Source organism: Stomoxys calcitrans, chromosome 5 (assembly GCF_963082655.1).
Source record: "Stomoxys calcitrans chromosome 5, idStoCalc2.1, whole genome shotgun sequence".
Classification (NCBI taxonomy): domain Eukaryota; kingdom Metazoa; phylum Arthropoda; class Insecta; order Diptera; family Muscidae; genus Stomoxys; species Stomoxys calcitrans.
Window position 1 is genome coordinate 98,323,195 of NC_081556.1, and position 15,647 is coordinate 98,338,841.

General features: G+C 38.6%; 1 protein-coding gene across 3 annotated transcripts in view; it reads left to right on the forward strand.

Annotated features, from left to right (window-relative positions):
• Nucleotides 1-1,187: 1,187 nt before the first annotated feature.
• Nucleotides 1,188-15,647, forward strand: part of LOC106085158 (uncharacterized) — a 332,772-nt gene continuing 318,312 nt past the window's right edge. The window contains exons 1-2 of one of the 3 annotated variants that reach the window (XM_059369039.1): nt 1,188-1,207; nt 3,127-4,116. The gene's annotated coding sequence lies outside the window, so the exon portion shown is untranslated. Of the gene's footprint in view, nt 1,208-1,467; nt 1,734-3,126; nt 4,124-15,647 lie in introns of those variants that run through there. The other 2 variants (XM_059369040.1, XM_059369038.1) reach the window with 2 other exon arrangements.

Consider the following 15,647-nt stretch of genomic DNA (forward strand, 5'->3'; position numbering starts at 1 on the left):
ATGCGAATGGTGAGTGTTTATGAGTTACAATGGGCCAGTTACAAACAGATGTAGCCCGAAGTGCTGCAAACGAGAGCAGCACTAAAGAGAGCACAGTTGTGTACAAAGAGCATAGCAAGAGCCGCATTAAGAGTAGTGTATATTAAAAACAAAGTGCTAGAACATCTGTTGGCCCAGTTATGGCCGGGGAGGAGTTGAAGGGCAAACCACACAAACAACACACATCCAGCAGATACGAACAAAACTTGACAAAGTAAATGTATGATAAAAATGCGGGGAAACTTGGAAAGTAGTAAAACGAAAACCTCGGGAAAACTCTAAATAAACAACTGACTATGACAAGACAAAGGCTGACTTGACATATAAATTGGAAAAGCAAAAGCTCTGACCATAGCATGAGTTGAGAGCAAGAGAAAGACGGAGAGAGAGAGAGAGAGAAAACACCATAACTTTTCAAAGCAGAGCCAAGGGAGTGCGAACATAAACGAATTTCATTAAGTTTAACATAAGAGGGCGAGAGCTCAAGCATAAGAGTGGGAGAGCGCTATGATTTTTATCAAGTGTATACATTTATGAGGGCCGACAACAACAAAGAGTATAACCAACCATATGTTAGGCCTTAAGTCAAGGCAAATTCAAAACCAGCATAGAGCAAAAGCTGTGTATTACTCGTTAACCATGGCAGACTTGTATGTGGGGAAAAAGAGACCCAGAGAAGAGACGAGACAAGATGAGCCAGAGAGTGTTTGGAAGCAAGAGAGCTCCAGTTTGCCCGAACACATACAAAAAGCTGTAAATATTTCGAAAATGGCGTAGTTATAGTATTTCATATTAACTTCCAGTTAAGCGCCATCTGCAACTGTATTGTAGTCAGTGCCATTTGGGGCCATCAGCCAAGAAGCAGGGTAGTACGGTTAAATCCTGCGACGCGCAATCCTTACACATATACTTTTTTCTTTTTCTACTAACTACTAACCAACCAACCAACCAAGCAACCAATAACCAAAAACAACAAGAAAAAACCATGGAATACCTACAAAAAATATAGAAAAAAAGTATTCTACACTACCTAAAAAAAAAAAGAAAACGAAAATGTTAAAGCAAAAAACCATTTTCCACAAATTCAACTAAGCCTAGTGTATTCAAATTGGAAAAATGTAACCGTTCAAAAAAAAAAAAACGAAAAGAAAGAGAGAAAAAACAAGTGGTAAAATGAATACTTTTATATAACCGTAAACCAATATTTCTGAATCTTCAGCTGAAAACCAAGAAGAAAAAAAGGTATCAAAAACGACAGCAGCCAAGAAGGAGATGATTTTCGCCTTCAGAACAAAGAAGGAATTTTTCATTTGCGCATACAACAAATTGTGAGAGCTGTTGAAAAATTTGTGTGATTACTGGCAATTTCCTACGACATAGAAATCGAAAGTGGAAAAAAGTTTTTTTCTTTGCTTTGTTCTTAAAAAAAAGAGTTTAAAAATTTGAAGCTAAGGAAAAAAAAAAATTAACATAGTTTTGTGACAGGCGAACGCCCGCCCCCACACACGCCTACCACCTGGCAAAAGGGCATGTCATAATTTTTCCGAGAGTGTGTTTTGCTCCAGTGAGAAGTGCGAGAAGAAAGAGGAAGGCAAAAGCAAAAGCAAAAGCAAAAAAAAGAACTGTCTAAGCTTTCAAACTGGCTAAAAACCTGAAAATATGTTGCCTTTATGGTAACTGTTATATAATTAAAGGTATGTTTATAACAACCTTAATGGAAAAAGAAACAAAAACCAATTTATTTAACAAAAAAAAAAAACAAATGAAAATAAAAATATTTTAAGGCAAAATTTCCAAAAAAGAGATAAAAGAAAAAAAAAATTATAAAATATTGAAAAAAGTGTTTATGCACAAAGTTTTGCTTTAACCAAAGCCTAAAGAGTGTAGAAATTAAAAAAATTATTAAAAAAAAAATAAATAAAAAAATTTCTGTTACCAAGCCCTATGCGTTATAACCCCTCTAAAAAGTTATTACATAAAAAAATTCTTCTTAAAACATTTTGCTGCCCTGTTTCATGTTCATTCTTTGGGTCCTTCTTTTGTTCTCCCCCTCTATCCTCCCCCCCACAATGTTTTTGTGGGCTTGCTAACATTGCCAGGGTGTGGGGAGGTTTCGCTGTCTTAGCCCATGCTGCCTACCTACAAAAAACTCGTATTTTTCTTTTTCGTTAAAATGTCTTTTACATACACATACCGTTACTCTGCCTGCAAAGGCTAAGCTGAAAAAACCGTTAGTTCTTTGAATTTGTTTCCTCATCAGCTTCATCTTCATCTTAGTCTTCGTCTTTGTCTTTTTTGTGTTCCTCTGACAATTCGTATAATCTTCGACAAAAGCCATTCGTTATAGACGATATTGTGGGAAAAGCCCAAAAAGCAAAAGGCAAAGAAATTGTTCGGGCGAATACTAAAACGAAGACAAAGTCAGAAAAGAAAAAAAAAAAAATACAATGTAGGTGGTTAATAAGAAAGAAATCACAAAGAATGAATTCTAAGAAACGGGCAGGAAATTCGAAAATAAAAAAAAAACAACCAAAGGCTCAACCAGGTGGCAACTCGTCAACTGGAAATGTCGCTCTCTCACTCTCGCTCTCTCGCAAAGCAAAAAAACACAACTCCCCCATAATGAGCATAGAGTGCAAAACCCAGAGAAACCCTGAAAGTGCAAGTGCCTCAAGCAGAGAGTACGTACGAGAGTGTGTGTGAGCGAGTGTGTGTGTGAGAGTCATATCAGCCATAGATAAGAGTGCAAGTGCTCGGTGAGAGTTCCAAATGTTCGAAAGCCTGTGTTATATAAAGCAAACACCTAAAAAAACGTGCAAAGTGAAGTGTGAAAGACACATATCTCTCTCTCTCTCTCGCTCTCTCCAAAAAAATAAAAATACAAAAAAGGGAAAACTACTAAGAAAAGAAAAAAGAGCTTTCGGACACATAAATCTTGTGGTGGCATATAAAAAATTAACAAAATTAAAAAAACCAAAAAAATAAAAGTAGAAAATCTGAGACCAATAAAAATTGAAGTCTCAAGTTAAATATCCTATTAAAACAGCCAATATATAACCAATTATGTGTTTCTAATATGTTTTCAAGGTTATCTGCCTGTGTGAATAGAAAAAACACAAAAAACCAAAAAACGCTGCTGCAAAAAAAATACTAAAATTCAAAGAAATTATCCCAAAAATGAGTGTTTATATACACAACTAACACAAAAAGGAAAAAATTACAAAAAAAAATGTTTTAGTAGTTTTTGAAGAAAATTGAAATAAACACAAAAACAAAATCAAAACCTCTCCCTGCTAAATCCAGGAAATGCAGTTTGATTTCTCTTCAATTTATTGAAAACTCCCACTGAAACGAAATTCTCCATTTAAAGCGGCGGTTTTTAATGTTTTATTTGTAACGTCGTGTGTGTTTTTCAAGTTATCGCATTGCTTTCGTTATCGTTGTATCGCTTCGTAATCGCTGTTTCGCACGGTTATCGTTTTACACACTCTCGGGTGTTCGATCGTTTGCTTTGCAATAACAAAAAACCAAAAACACTTTTCAAATGTTTCAAGTTTTTTGCCATTCGTTAGTTCGAAACTGGTTTTAATACTCTTTCCTCCACCCAAGACCCACCTAAACATATGTGGGGGCGAAGATTCCTGAATGGTTTTGTCTTGTCTCGTGCGTGTCTGTGTATCGGTGTTTCTTGGAAACTTCAAATCTTTAAGTGATGGTCTACTGAGTGCATACAAAGCAGAAGATTTGCTTCTATGAAAACAAAAATCCCCATAAATATTCGCCATATTTCAAATGTTTATGTTTTTCAAGGAATCGTCTCAACACGGAACCCCTTAAAGAATAAAACAATCCTTTACACGCAAGTGCAGAGTGTCTTCAGTTTTGTTTGATTGTTTTGTAAATTTCAACAGAAAAAAAAAATAATTGCTTCTTTTATATGAAAATCATAGTAAAAAAAGAAATTTGTTTAAAGAAAAGAATGTTAATGACAAACATACACCAAAATCGAGTATAAACCCAAATGGATTACCTTTGATTGTGGATTACAAAACGGATATGAGCACATGTTTGTGAAAAGTAAGTGGTATGTAAAACTATAAACTTATAAATAAAAAGTAAAAACGCATTGGCATGAATACCCAGTGAAAATTGGATAACTTTAGCACCCAAATTCGGCACGGATATTGAGTGTTTTGATATATATGTATGTCACTATTCAATTTTATAGAACAAAATATTGGCAGATATATCCAATTATAAACCGATCGGAACCATATTAAGGTCGGTTATTGTGAGGCTCAGAAAAACTCAGTGTTTCAAATTTCAGCAAAATCAGGCTTCAGTCCCCTTATCGACAGATCGCTCTATATGACAGCTATATCTTAATATAGTCCGATCTGAACCATATTTAGGTCGGATGTTGGGAGGTTTTAACCTACTCACTGTTTCAAATTTCAGCGAAATAGGATTATAAATAAATCATTTATGGGCTTCAGACTCCTTATCGGCAGATCGGTCTATATGGCAGCTATATCAAAATATAGTCCGATCTGAACTGTGTTTAGGTCGGGTATCAGGAGGCTAAAAATAACTCACTGTTTTAAATTTTAGCGAAATCAGTTGAAAAATAAGGCTTTTATGGGCTTCAGACCCTTTATCGGCAGATCGGTCTATATGACAGCTGTATCTAAGTATAATCCGATCTGTACCATATTTGGGTCGGATGTTGGGAGGCTTAAAACTACGCACTATTCCAAACTTCTGCGAAATCGGATAAAAAATAAAGCTTTTATGGGCTTCAGACCCTTTATCAGGGGATCGGTCTATTTGGCAGCTTTATCTAAATATAGTCCGATCTGTACCATACTTAGGTCAGATGTCGGGAGGCTTAAAATAACTCACTGTTTAAAATTTCAGCGAAATCGGGTAATAAATAAAGCTTTTATGACCTTCAGACCCTTTATCAGGGGATCGGTCTATATGGCAGCTTTATCTAAATATAGTCCGATCTGTACCATATTTAAGTCAGATGTCGGGATTCTTAAAAAAAACGCACCTTTTAAAGTTTCAGCGAAATCGGGTAATAAATAAAGCTTTTGTGGGCTGCAGACCCTTTATCAGGGGATAGGTCTATATGGCAGCTATATCTAAATATGGACCGTTCTAATCCATATTTAGGTCAGATGTCGGGAGGCTTAAAATAAACCACTGTTGCCTTTATGGTCTTTAGGCTCTAAAGCTGAAGATTCGTCTCTATGGCAGCTATATCCAAATATAGCCCGATCTGTTGCGAATTCGGGACCCTAAATCGCTTAGACTCTTGATGCAACTTACCGTTCCAAATTTCAGCAAATTCGGTTAATAAATGCGCCAGTTATAAGCCTTAGACTCAAAATCGGCAGATCGGTCTAAATGACAGCTATTTCCAAATATTTTCCGATCTAGGCCATTTTTGGTTCCGATATTGACCGGCCCAATAAAACTCACTGTTCCAAATTTCAGCGAAATCCGATAATAAATGCACCTGTTATAGGCTTAAGACCCTAAATCGGCATATCAGTCTATATAGCAGCTATATGTAAATATGGTCCGATATACACAATATTCGGGTCGGATATCGAGGCCTCTATTGGAAATCACTGTTTCAAGTTTCAGCACAAACGGAGTATGAATGCGCCTTCTATGGTCTTTAGACCCTACAGCTGAATATCGGTCTCTATGGCAGCTATATCTAAATATAGCCCGATCTGAACCATATTGGGATTTACTGCTTCAAATTTCAGCAAAATCGGGTTACAAATGCGCCCTAAGACCATAAATCGCCAGATCGATCTATATAGCCCTATTATAGGCGGTCTATATGACCGCTATTCCAAATATGTTCCGATCTGAACTATTTTTGGTTCGGATATCGACGAGCATAATAAAACGCACTATGCCTAATTTCAGCGAAATCGGGTTACAAATGCGCCCTAAGACCATAAATCGCCAAATCGATCGATATGGCAGCTATATCGAAATATAGTCCGATGTGGCCCATTCAAGAACTAAACCTGTGTATAGAAAAACTACTAGTCTGTGCAAAATTTCCACTCAATATCTCAAATATGACTGTAGCGTGATTACATCTGACGGACACATGGACATCCTTAAATCGTCTTAGAATCCGAAATATATATACTTTGTAGGGTCTGTAATGGATATTTCGATGTGTTAAAAACGGAATGACTAAATGAATATACCCCTTATCCTGTGGTGGTTCGCAAATAAAATAATGCAATTTTTGCCCATGAACATTCCACTAAGGAACAGGGGCAAACTTTTCACATATCAATGAGTGTAGTCCGATTCATGTTTTTAAGCTCAATGATAAGGGGCCTCCTTTTATAGCCGAGTTCGAATGGTGTGCCGCAGTGCGACACCTCTTTGGAGAGAAGTTTTATATGACATAGTACCTCACAAATGTTGCCAGCATTAGGAGGGGAAAACCACCGCTGAAATTTTTTTTCTGATGGTCTCGCCAGGATTCGAACCCAGGCGTTCAGCGTCATAGGCGGACATGCTAACCTCTGCGCTACGGTGGCCAAATAAAGTATCAAAAACAAAACATCTTCTAAAATAGTTCTTAAAGTGCAAAATTGAGTGAGTTTCTATATTTTGGACGGACTTTTCTCGTAATTTTCTAAATTTTCAGTAATTATTATCAAAACGAGGTAATTGAAGGAGCATTCGACTAAGAAGAAGTTACTGATGTTGTGCTCAATTTGATTTTAAAAATTCGAAAATTATGAAAAAGTGAAACATCCACTCGGTTTTGCTTCCCACTGTATATCAACTTATAGACCGATATCTAAAATTTTAGCAAATTGAGTAATAATTGCGCTCTCCAGGGGAGGGTGAGGGAGACCGGTTTACTGAAAGTCAAAACAAAACACCACGTGCAAAATTTCAGCCTAATCTAACAAGAGTTGCACCCTCTAGAAGCTCAAGAAGTCAAATCGGGAGATCAACCGATTTGGACCATTTGCAATCCCAATCGACCTACACTAATAAGAAGTACTAGTATTTGTGCAAAGTTTCAAGCACCTACCCTTACTTCTTCAAAAGTTTGTGTGCTTTCGACTGACAGACGGACAGACGGACGGACGGATATGCCTAGATCGATTTAAGATGTCATGACGAATATTTCGTGTGTTACAAACGGAATGACGAAACTAGAATACCCCCATCCTATGGTCGAGGGTATAAAAATAGTGAAGACAAGCTAAGTTCGGCCGGACCGAATCTTATAGACCCTCCATCGAATCTTATATACCCTCCACCGTATCTTATAGACCCTCCACCGAATCTTATATACCCTCCACCGCGCATAGCATATGTCAAGTTTTTTGCCGCATTTTGATAACAAAATTCAAAAATTTGCAAACGTTGTTTGTTTGTAGGACGATTCATGGTTAAATTATAAATCAAAGTGAAGATGTTTGACAGTGAAACAAAACACTAAACCTGCGTGAGCTGTTTAAACCAGTGTTGCCAAAAAGATAATACCTAAAAACAAGTAAAAGCCTGCTAAGTTCGGCTGTGCCGAATCTTATAAACCCTCCACCATGGATCGTATTGGTCAAGTTCTTTAGCCGATATCCCTTTATAGATAAACAAATGATAATGGATAAAAATTTTCATGTATACCAAGTTATAAACCGATTGGGACCATACTTGGTTTGGCTGGTGGCAAAATTTCAGCCAAATCGAATAAGAATTGCGCCCTAGTGGCACAAGGAATAAAATTCTGAGATGTGTTTATATGGTAGCTAAATCAGGTTATGGACCGATTGAGACCATATTTAACACGTTATATGTCATAAAAGAAGTCGTTGTGCAAAATTTCAGCCAAATCGGATAAGAATTGCTCCCTCTAGAAGCTCAAGAAGAACAATCGGGAGATCGGTTTATATTGGAGCTATATCATGTTGTGAACCGATTTGGGCGCAGTTGTTATTGGTCAAACTAAACCACTTTATGCTAAATTTCAGCCAAATCGGATAAGAATTGCTCCCTCTAGAGGCTTAAGAAGTCAAGATCCGAGATCGTTGTAAATGGGAACTATATTAGTTTATAAACCGATCTAGACCATACTTGGCGGAGTTGTAAGTTAAAACAAAACACTTCACGCAAAATTTCAGTCAAATCGGATAATAATGGCGCCCTCTAGCGGCTCAAGAAGTCAAGATCCGATATCGGTTTGTATGGGAGCTATATTAGTTTATAAACCGATCTACACCATACTTGGCGAAGTTGTAAGAAGTTAAAAGAAAACACTTCACGCAAAATTTCAGTCAAATCAGATAATAATTGCGCCCTCTAGCGGCTCAAGAAGTCAATTTCCGGAATCGGTTTATATGGGAGCTATACCAGGTTATGAACCGATTTGGACCATACTTGGCAGAGTTAATGGAAGTTAAAGTAAAACACTTGGTGCAGAATTTCAGCCATAGCGCATAAGAATTGCGCACTCTAGAGGCTGAAGAAATCAAGGTCCGATGTCGGTTTATATGGCAGATATTCCAAAACATGGACCGATTTGGCCATCCTGTGGTGGAGGGTATAAAAATCACCTTTTAAAGGCGATGTACCAAATGTCAGCTAAATCGTATAAGAATTGCGCCCTATAGGCGCTCAAGAAGTAAGATCGGGAGATTGGTGCCGTATCAAAATATGGACCGATATGGCTCATTTACAATCCTAGCTAACATACACTGATAGGAAGTATTTGTGCAAAATTTACAGAGGGACGGACATTGCATACGAATTTACTTTAAGAATTTATTCAACGAAATTGTTATACGCTGCACCATAGGAGGGGGGTATACTTATTTCTGATGAATCCATTGCCGAGTGCAGCAATTTTTTAAACACAAATTATCAACAAGTTTAAATGACATAAAAGCAAACCACTTGGGATAAACAAAATTTCAGTGCTTATTCTCGCCTTCACTGTGTAAGGGTGCGAACAGAGTGCGCACTGAAAGCCGACCCGAGATTGTCAATGCGATAAAGATTGTGAGTGCGAGAAAACTGGTTACATACAACTCAATGGAAATGAGCTTGTGCATAGCATAGTGAACGCTGAGCAGAGCAGAGAGCAACACCGATTGAGGGCAAGAAAATAAAGGGTGATTTTTTGAGGTTAGGATTTTCATGTATTAGTATTTGACAGATCACGTGGGATTTCAGACATGGTGTCAAAGAGAAAGATGGTCAGTATGCTTTGACATTTCATCATGAATAGACTTACTAACGAGCAACGCTTGCAAATCATTGAATTTTATTACCAAAATCAGTGTTCGGTTCGAAATATGTTCATTCACCGTAACGTTGCGTCCAACAGCATCTTTGAAAAAATACGGTCCAATGATTCCACCAGCGTACAAACCACACCAAACAGTGCATTTTTCGGGATGCATGGGCAGTTCTTGAACGGCTTCTGGTTGCTCTTCACTCCAAATGCGGCAATTTTGCTTATTTACGTAGCCATTCAACCAGAAATGAGCCTCATCGCTGAATAAAATTTGTCGATAAAAAAGCGGATTTTCTGCCAACTTTTCTAGGGCCCATTCACTGAAAATGATTTGCAAGCGTTGCTCGTTAGTAAGTCTATTCATGATGAAATGTCAAAGCATACTGATCATCTTTATCTTTGACACCATGTCTGAAATCCCACGTGATCTGTCAAATACTAATGCATGAAAATCCTAACCTCAAAAAAATCACCCTTTAGTTCCAAAGGATTTTTCGCGCTTATTTGCATTGTTGATGTTTATTTGCATCAACGCCCACTCTGTTCGCACCCCTATAGACTAATTATCTTCTCGCACGAAAATAAGCTCGGCTCGGTTCCGCTTTGCGTCAGCGCTCACTATGTTCGCACCCTTAGGTCCAATAAAGTATTTATATTCTTGAGTGTCTTGACATTTTAAATCAATCTAGTCCGTCAGTCGGTCAAAACCAGGATAAATTTCGAAGGAGAAAAGCTAACCGCGTGAAATTTTGCACAGCTATTTCTTGCTAATGTATATCGGTTGGGATAGTAAATGGGCCAAATTGGTCGAAGTTTAGATATAGCTCCCATATAAACCGATCCCCCAATTACGCTTCTTGAGCCTCTAGAGAGCGTAATTTTTATCCTATTTCGTTGAAATTTTTCACAATGACTTTTCCAATGACATTCAACATAGGTTTCATATATGGTATGAATCGAACCATAACCACATATATATATTGTAGTATAGCTCCTATAAAAATCTATCTCCCGAGTATTCTTCTTGAGCCTTTAGAGGGCGCAAATATTTCCGATTTGGCTGAAATTATGCCCAATGCCTTTTCCTATGACCTTCAATCAGGCAATAACTTTATATAGTTTTCATATAAACCGATCACCAGATTTGACTACTTAAGCCTTATAAGGCGCAATTCTTATCCGACATATTGCGCAATGACTTCTACTATGGTCGCCAGCGTTCAAACCAAGTATGGTCCGAATCGGTCTGTAACCTGATATAGCTCCATAAGGCAAATGGCAATTTCTATCTATTATCCTTTGTTGGTTTCTAACGAGATACCGGGCAAAGAACTTGGCAAATACGATCCACGGCGATCTTCCTCAAGTTTGTACCATTATATTGGTCCCGTGCGTGAACTTATAACGCAAGTTCGTGATGTGACACTCCTTGAGATAGAGACATAGGTTAGGTTGACTAGGCTTAGGTGGAAGTCAGCCACAAGACTCACTAAGACATTTTTGTCCTTTAAGATACCATAGGAGGAGGAGAAGAAAGATGCCTTCTAGTTCCTACGGTTTGCGATGTTCACATCCACTAAATTAAACAAGTTCTCAAAGAAATAAGAACCTAAAGTTAAACTCTTTCTGACTTCCAATGAGGGACACAAACACAGCAGATCTTCTATAGTCTCTTCTTCCACGACGTGTTCACAGCATCTGCAGAAGTTGTTATTTCCAACCTTGGGTCTGTCAGCATGTTTTCCGATCAGACGTTTGTTGATGTTTTCCTGTCATGACGAACACAATGACTGAGACTTTGTTCAGGCGAGAATAAGCCAGTGAAAACGAATCGGTAGACCTCTTGAAGTCTAAATTAGGCCATGTAATGTTGGAAAGTTCATAACCCCCCTTTTCTGATCATCCATCATTCGTTGCCCTTCGGGCCAGATCCAGAAGACTTACATGTCGCTAGAGGCATACCCACAGATTTCAGTTCCCCTTGTGTTAAGTAGTCCCTAGTCTCGCAAGCTTGTTAGCTCTACAATTCCCTGGGATATCTATGTGGCCCGCCAGGAAAATCAGGCGAATTTTTAACTGTTCAGCTATCTCATTAAGAGATTTGCTACAGACGAGAGCGGTTTTTGAATTGAGAAATATGTTTCCCAGATATTTAATGGCTGTCTGAGATATATTTTTGCCAATCGTCGTTATGACATTATATCTTATAGACATTATATCTTAGCCATTCCACCATGTCTTTAATTGCAAGCATCTCCGATTGCTCGGGTAGTCTTGACGATATCACCAGTCCTAGTTCGTCAAAGTGCACCCCAAAACCCACCTGGTCTAGCTCATAGCAGCAATTTGTCCAGTCACAATGTGCAGAAGGCATTAGGTGTAGCATTATATTAAGTGCATCAGATAGTGTCGTCCTCAGTATGGTTGTGATGCACAACCAAGTCATCCTTTGAATCCGGCTGGGTATTGAACGGTAGGTGGACTCTTGAAGCGCCGCCTCCAGGTCAGGACATCCTATAGCAGGTGTATAGGACAAGAGTTGCTTTCTTACTAGTAGTGAGGACAGAAACAACAGAGGACATGTTGAGGTTTTTGATGAAAACACATTTTCCACAGGATATGATGGGACTCACGCAGACACCGGTATCTTGGAATAAGGAGGTTGATTGAAGGCTTATCATAAAGGAATTTATGGCTGGAAGCCTTGAGGAGCTTCAAACCAATCAAGTAACCCGTACCTGATGGAATATTTCCATTTCGGTGGGGACTGCCCTGCACGAGGTTGTGGATAAAATAGAAAAATCCTTCGGTGCATTGATATCGTGATGCGTTTAATAATGTGCGGACCGACACATTGATTCAATGCTTAGACCAGTACCGGGTGGACTGGGTTTTCTTAGAGACTGGATAAGGCATATGCTAAGGAACAGGTGGATAAATTGCGAGTTCCATGACATATATATAAGAGAAAAAGTGTCACAGGGCACGCATGGCATACGACTGGGTAAGATCCAGGAGTTCCAATGTTAACCCAGAGAAGACTGAGTTATGCCTGTTCACGAAGTAGACGAAGGTGGGTCAATTTGACGCACCACGTTTCTTCAGGTACGGGTTCAACACTATTTCGATATCTTACAATGTCAAATACTTAGGAGTGATCTTGGTTAGGAAACTTAATTGGAAGTGTCACATTCAGGAGCGTACTGAGAAGGCTCACAGATGTTTGACACTATGTAGATTTCCCGTAGGATCAAAATGGAACCTGAATCAAAGGATAGTCCACTGGCTCCACAGGAGCGTGATTAGACCAATACTTACTTACGCCTTAGTAGTTTGGTGGACTGCTATGGAAGAACATCCCCTCCTAATGCTGTCAACATTTGTGTGGTAATATGCCATGTAAACTTCTCTCCAAAGAGGCACGCTGTTTGGACTCCGCTATGAAAAGGATGCCCCTTATTATTGAGCTTAAACTGTTCCTAGGTGGAATGTTCATGGGCAAAATTTTAATTTTTGCCATGGAGAATCAGTGCAACATAAGGGCCATACAACGGGTTCATAAAACATGTTGTCTTGGCATAGACGAAGCGATAAGGACCATGCCCAATAGGGCACTGGAGTCTATTCTAGATATCCGACCCACTGACATACAGATTAAGTGTTAGGTAGCCACTACGGTTATAAGACTTAAGGCGATGGGAGAATGGATTGAGGATGTGAGCAGCTCTGGAAGGAAGGGAAGAGGTTTTCGATCGGATACCTGAGACGACACTTGAAGTGGAGTGTGAGGCGGGACAGTCTTGGATTGACGGATCCCTAGCATTGCCATCTGGAAGATTATTTTACGCGTATGGATCAAAGCTAGAGAACAGAATGGGCCTTTGGGTCTACATTGAGAACCCAAGGACTGAAATCTGTTTTAGACTGCCTGACCATAGTGCGGTCCTGCAGGCGGAGACCCAGGCGATCAGGGAATGTGTGAGGCGGTGTGGTGGTAACGCGAGGACGTCGAGTCTGAACATCTTTACCGACAGTAAAATTGCCATAAGGGCAATAACAACCAGGACGGTAAGTTCACGAAGTGTAACAGGGAGATTAACGACTTCTCTGAGGATGGAAAAATCAGCATCATTTGGGCGCCGGGCTATAACGGAGTAAGGGAACTAAGAGGGCAGGCGATTTGGCGGTGAAGGCCGGAGGACTGCTGTCCTAACCCGAAGCCTTTCTGGTCGACGCAGTCCGAATTAAGGGAGTGGGCGACGAATGCGCACGCAACATTGTGGAATAGCGAAACGATCGATAGGACGGCGAAAATACTATGGGGGGATCCAGATCGTGAGAAGACGAGGCTATTACTGAAAGGAAGCAAGATGGAGGACAGTATAGCTATTGGTACCATAACGGGACACATAGGACTACGAGCTCTCTTATTATAAAAACCGGTGGGGCAAGTGATAGCATGTGTAGGGCATGCGGGGAAGATGATGAAACGATGGAGCATTTCCCCTTGTCATTGCCCGGCTTTCGCGATTAAAAGACATCGTTACTTAGGTGGGGATACTATACCGGACTTGAACCACTTTAGGGGAGTGGTATGGAAAACAATTAATGATTTTGGTAGTTGCACTAAATTCCTAACATGAAATTTTCTTTTTTGAGGTTACTTTTTTGTTTTTTTTTTTTTTTTTTTTCTAAGCGCACAACAAGCCGATTACTGGCTTAGATGTATTTCCATGGCATGAGGCGGATTAATATCTGCACCCTCTTCTCAACCTAACCTAGTTCATGTTGTCCTGATCGGTGCATTTTGGGTGGTGCTTTTGTTGTAGGGGGGAGGATCTATTGCTGCTTCTTCCAGACCATTTTTACACAAACTGTGAAAATTTCAAGAAATTCTGTGCTACCGTTTTTGAGTTTAGAGGGAGACAACAATAAAGAAGAAAAAAACACACACTTTAACTGTCGCTAACTTACGGACAAATAAAGCGCTGTTCCGGCTAAATGCTTTGTATTTTAATGTTGAACAACACTCATCTGAAAAAATCAAATATCAAAAAAGCAAAAAAATTAGCAATTTTGATTATAAAAACATATATATGGGAGCTGTATCCAAATCTGAACCGATTTCTATGAAATTCACCAGTAATATTAAGAGTCATATGAAAATCCTTCCTCCCAAATTTCGAGAGCATCGGTCAACAAATGACCATTTTACTGCTTTATTACTGGAAATCGGACGAACATATATATGGGAGCTATATCCAAATCTGACCCGATTTCTATGAAATTCACAACTAATATTGAAGGTCATAAGTAAATACTTCCTACCAAATTTCCAGAGAATCGGTCAACAAATGACCTTTTTGCTGCTGTATTACTGGAAATAGGACGAACATATATATGGGAGCTATATCCAAATCTGAACAGATTTTTATGAAATTCACCAGTAATATCGAGAGTCATTAGAAAACCATTTTCGCCAAATTTCGAGAGAATCGGTTAATAAATCTCTATTTTATTGCATTATTACTGGAAATCGGACGAACATATATATGGGAGCTATATCCAAATCTGAACCGATTTCTATGAAATTTACTTATAATATCGAGAGTCATAAGAAAATCCTTCTTGCCAAATTTCGAGAGAATCGGTTAATAAATGACTATTTTATTGCATTATTACTGCAAATCAGACGAACATATATATGGGAGCTTTATCCAAATCTGAACCGATTTCTATGAAATTCACCAGTAATAATGAGAGTCGTTAGAAAATTCTTCCCAACAAATTTCAAGAAAATCGGTCAACAAATGACCATTTTACTGCTGTATTACTGGAAATCGGACGAACATATATATGGGAGCTATATCCAAGTCTGACCCGATTTCTATTAAATTTACCAGTAATATCGAGAGTCATAAGAAAATCTTTCTTGCCAAATTTCGAGAGAATCGGTTAATAAATGACTATTTTATTGCTTTATTACTGCAAATCGGACGAACATATATGTGAGAGCTATATCCAAATCTGAACCGATTTCTATGAAATTTACCAATAATATCGAGAGTCATAAGAAAGTCCTTCTTGCCAAATTTCGATAGAATCGGTTAATAAGTGACTATTTTTTTGCATTATTACTGCAAATCGGACGAACATATATATGGGAGCTATATCCAAATCTGAACCGATTTCTATGAAATTCACCAGTAATATTGAGAGTCGTAAGAAAATTCTTCCCAACAAATTTCAAGAGAATCGGTCTACAAATGACCATTTTACTGCTGTATGACTGGAAATCAGACGGACATAT